The sequence below is a fragment of the Triticum dicoccoides genome, chromosome 7A (genome assembly GCF_002162155.2).
Source record: "Triticum dicoccoides isolate Atlit2015 ecotype Zavitan chromosome 7A, WEW_v2.0, whole genome shotgun sequence".
Lineage (NCBI taxonomy): Eukaryota > Viridiplantae > Streptophyta > Magnoliopsida > Poales > Poaceae > Triticum > Triticum dicoccoides.
Genome location: NC_041392.1, coordinates 462908390 through 462913674, shown reverse-complemented (window position 1 = coordinate 462913674; position 5285 = coordinate 462908390). Strand labels below are relative to the sequence as shown.

Genomic DNA, 5285 nt, shown 5'->3' with positions numbered 1-5285 from the left:
AAACATTGTTTTGTGTACGTGTGATTTGTTGTACATGACCGGTGGTTAGTTTAGATGGATCTTTATCTCCTTATCTTGTGTTTAGCTTGGAGTAGAGGTCAAGTCTAATAACCATCGGCCAAACCCCGTAATCTTGTGCTATAAAACACGTACGCGTCCCTGCCAGAGAGGCATATGCTTCCACCAATTCTTTCATGGTAATCAGAGCAAGCCTCGACATCATCCATGGCAAGCTCTTCCACTTCCTTCCCATCCTCTCCATTTGTGCATGCCGCAACAGAGAAGCTTACGAGAGGGAATGAAGCTCTATGGCACGCCACTATCCTGTCAGCGATCAGGGGGGCTCAAATGGCGGAGTTCCTCGACGTCGAGCAACCGGTGCCGCCTCAAACAATTGAGGTCACCGGCGACGACGGCAAGACCAAGTACAAAGCTCCCAACCCGGAGTTTTCCATGTGGTACGCGAGGGATCAGCAGGTGTTCTCATACCTGCTGACCTCGCTCCCGCATGAGATGGCAATTCAGGTGGCCACGTGCCACACCGCAGCAGAGTTGTGTAACACGATGCAAGCCATGCTCGCCTCACACACGCGTGCAAGAACGGTCAATGTCTGGATTGCGCTGGCGAACCTTCAAAAGGGCAACAATGGCATCACTGATTACGTTGGTAAGATTATATCTTTGTGTGATGAACTAATGGCTTCTGGGAAGAAGGTTGATGAAGAAGATGTTGTTTCTCACATCCTTGCTGGACTCGATGAGGAGTTCGACCCGGTGGTCTCGGCCATGTGCTCCAGGGTCGAACCAGTCGCAGTCCCAGAGCTGTATTCATAGCTGCTGAGCTTCGACACACACATGAGCCTGTGCGGCGGATCCTCCCAGTCATCTGCAAATGCCGCGACTCGCGGCCGCTTCAACAAGAACAACGGCGGCGGTGGTGACCTCGGTCGTAACTTCCCCAACAAACAGACTGGAGGTGGTGGTGATCGCGCCCGCGGAAACTTCCCCAAGTCACCCAACCCACCAAACCGTGGGAATGGGGGCAACGGCGGGGGTGGTGGGGACTACTCCAACAATCCCTCTGCCATGCCGACCTGTCAAATCTGCGGCAAGATAGGGCACTCGGCATGGAAATGCTGGAAGCGCTATGACTCCTCATTCCAAGGGGGAGAGGAGCACTCGGCAAACATGGCGGCTCCCCGGTATGGAGTCGACAACAACTGGTACCTGGGTAGTGGTGCTACAAACCACATCACATGTGATCTAGAGAAGCTCATGGTTCGAGACCGGTACATTGAAGATGATCAGATACACACGGCGAGTGGATCAGGTATGACTATAGCCCATTGATAACCCACAAGGATAGGGGATCGCAACAGTTTTCGAGGGTAGAGTATTCAACCCAAATTTATTGATTTGACACAAGGGGAGCAAAAGAATATTCTCAAGTATTAGCAGCTGAGTTGTCAATTCAACCACACCTGGAAACTTAATATCTGCAGCAAAGTGTTTAGTAGCAAAGTAATATGATAGTAGTGGTAGCGGTAGCAAAAGTAATATTTTTGGTATTTTTTAGTGATGATAGCAATAGCAATGGAAAAGTAAATAAGCGAAGAACAGTATATGGAAAGCTCGTAGGCAATGGATCAGTGATGGAGAATTATGCCGGATGCGGTTCATCATGTAACAGTCATAACCTAGGGTGACACAGAACTAGCTCCAATTCATCAATGTAATGTAGGCATGTATTCCGAATATAGTCATACGTCCTTATGGAAAAAAACTTGCATGCCATCTTTTGTCCTACCCTCCCGTGGCAGCGGGGTCCTAATGGAAACTAAGGGATATCAAGGCCTCCTTTTAATAGAGTATCGGAACAAAGCATTAGCACATAGTGAATACGTGAACTCCTCAAACTATGGTCATCACCGGTAAGTATCCCGATTATTGTCACTTCGGGGTTAACGGATCATAACACATAATAGGTGACTATAGACTTGCAAGATAGGATCAAGAACTCGCATATATTGATGAAAACATAATAGGTTCATATATGAAATCATGGCACTCGGGCCCTAGTGACAAGCATTAAGCATAGCAAAGTCATAGAAACATCAATCTCAGAACATAGTGTGTACTAGGGATCAAACCCTAACAAAACTAACTCGATTACATGATAGATCTCATCCAACCCATCACCGTCCAGCAAGCCTACGATGGAATTACTCACGCACGGCGGTGAGCATCATGAAATTGGTGATGGAGGATGGTTGATGATGACGATGGTGACGGATTCCCCTCTCTGGAGCCCCGAACGGACTCCAGATCAGCCCTCTCGAGAGGTTTTAGGGCTTGGCGACGGCTCCATATTGTAAAACGCGATTAATCCTTCTCTTTGATTTTTTCTCCCTGAAACCAAATATATAGAGTTGGAGTTGAGGTCGGAGGAGCTCCAGGGGAGCCACGAGGTAGGGGGCGCGCCCCCCACCCTCGTGGACAGGTGGTGGGCCCCCTGGTCTTCATCTTTTGCAAGGATTTTTTATTATTTCCGAATAGATGTTCCGTGAAGTTGCAGGTCATTCCGAGAACTTTTGTTCCTGCACATAAATAACACCATGGTAATTCTGCTGAAAACAGCGTCAGTCCGGGTTAGTTCCATTCAAATCATGCAAGTTAGAGTCCAAAACAAGGGCAAAAGTGTTTGGAAAAGTAGATACGACGGAGACGTATCAACTCCCCCAAGCTTAAACCTTTGCTTGTCCTCAAGCAATTCAGTTGATGAACTGAAAGAGATAAAGAAAAACTTTTACAAACTCTGTTTGCTCTTGTTGTTGTAAATATGTAAAGCCAGCATTCAAGTTTTCAGCAAAGATTATGACTAACCACATTCACAATAACGCTTAGGTCTCAAGTTTACTCATATTAATGGCATAATCAACTAGCGAGCAATAATGATAAATCTCGGATGACAACACTTTCTCAAAACAATCATAATATAATATAACAAGATGGTATCTCGCTAGCCCTTTCTGAGACCGCAAAACGTAAATGCAGAGCACCTTTAAAGATCAAGGACTGACTAGACATTGTAATTCATGGTAAAAGAGATACAGTCAAGTCATACTCAATGTAAACTAACAGTAAAGAATGCAAATGACAGCGGTGCTCTCCAACTGGTGCTTTTTCATAAGAGGATGATGACTCAGCATAAAAGTAAATAGATAGGCCCTTCGCAGAGGGAAGCGGGTATTTGTAGAGGTGCCAGAGCTCGGTTTTGAAATAGAGGGGAATAATATTTTGAGCGGTATACTTTCATTGTCAACATAACAACCAAAAGATGGCAATATCTTCCATGCTACACACATTATAGGCGGTTCCCAAACTGAATGGTAAAGTTTATACTCCCCCTCCACCAACAAGCATCAATCCATGGCTTGCTCGAAACAACGAGTGCCTCCAACTAACAAGAGTCACAGGGGGAGTTTTGTTTGCAATTATTTTGATTTTATTTGCATAAAGCATGGGACTGGGCATCCCGGTGACCAGCCATTTTTCTCGTGGGTGAGGAGCGGAGTCCACTCCTCTTGACAATAACCTGCCTAACATGGAAGATACGGACAGCCCTAGTTGATACATGAGCTATTCGAGCATACAAAACAGGATATTTATTTGAAGGTTTAGAGTTTGGCACATACAAATTTACTTGGAACGGCAGGTAGATACCGTATATAGGTAGGAATGGTGTACTCATATGGAATAACTTTGGGGTTTATGGACTTGGATGCACAAGCAGTATTCCCGCTTAGTACAGGTGAAGGCTAGCAAAAGACTGGGAAGCGACCAGCTAGAGAGCGACAACAGTCATGAACATGCATTAAAATTAATCAACATCGAATGCAAGCATGAGTAGGATATAATCCACCATGAACATAAATATTGTGAAGGCTATGTTGATTTTGTTTCAACTACATGCGTGAACATGCGCCAAGTCAAGTCACTTAAATCATTCAGAGGAGGATACTACCCTATCATACCACATCACAACCATTTTAATAGCATGTTGGCATGCAAGGTAAACCATTATAAGCACCTAGCTAATCAAGCATGGCACAAGAAACTATGATCTCTAGTTGTCATTGCAAACATGTTTATTCATAATAGGCTGAATCAGGAACGATGAACTAATCATATTTACAAAAACAAGAGAGGTCGAGTTCATACCAGCTTTTCTCATCTCAGTCAGTCCATCATATATTGTCATAATTGCCTTTCACTTGCACGACCGAATAGTGTGAATAATAATAAGAGTGCACGTGCATTGGACTAAGCTGGAATCTGCAAGCATTCAATAAACAGGAGAAGACAAGGCAATATGGGCTCTTTTGTCAGATCAACAATAATGCATATAAGAGCTACTTCAACAATTTAATTATGGTCTTCTCCTATCGACCCCCAAAGAAAAGAAAAGAAATAAAACTATTTACACGGGAAAGCTCCCAACAAGCAAAAGAAGAACAGGAAATCTTTTTGGGTTTCTTTTTAATTACTACTACAAGCATGGAAAGTAAACTAATTAAAAGCTACAACTTAATTTTTTTGGTTTTTCTTAAGGTTTATTAAACACACAAGAAGAAAGCATAAAAGGAAAATAAACTAGCATGGATGATATAATGAAAAGGTATGAGCACCGACATCTAGCAATGAGTGTGTGAGTGAAATGGTAAGTGGCGGAGGGCCACCGTGGGCCCACAAGGCAGGGGGCACGCCCAGGGGGTAGGGCGCGCCCCTGACCCTCGTGGCCAGGTGCCAGCTCCTCCTGCGGTGTTCTCAGTGCCAAATATTCTCAAATATTCCAGAAAAAATCATATTTAAATTTCAGGGCATTTGGAGAACTTTAATTTTTGGGGTATTTTATATTGCACGGATAATCAGATAACAGACAGAAAATACTATTTTTATTTTATTTAAAATAAATAACAGAAAGTAAAAGTAGGGTACAGAAGGTTGTGCCTTCTAGTTTCATCCATCTCATGATCATCAAAAGGAATCCACTAACAAGGTTGATCAAGTCTTGTTAGCGAACTCATTCTGAATAACATGGAGCTGGAGAAATTTTGAATAACACTATGTTACCTCAACGGGGATATGCACATCCCCAATAATAAGAATATCATATTTCTTCTTGACAGTAGGAAGAGGAAATTCAAAACCTCCAAATATAATCGATGGAATTTTTCCAACTTGAGGTTGTTTCCTCGGAAAGTGTACCGTATGCTTATTACCAT

The 5285-nt window shown here is 43.6% G+C and overlaps 1 pseudogene; it reads left to right on the top strand.

The window, feature by feature from the left end:
• Positions 1–711: 711 nt before the first annotated feature.
• LOC119334863 lies at positions 712–850 on the top strand (annotated as a pseudogene).
• The last annotated feature ends 4435 nt before the right edge of the window (positions 851–5285 follow it).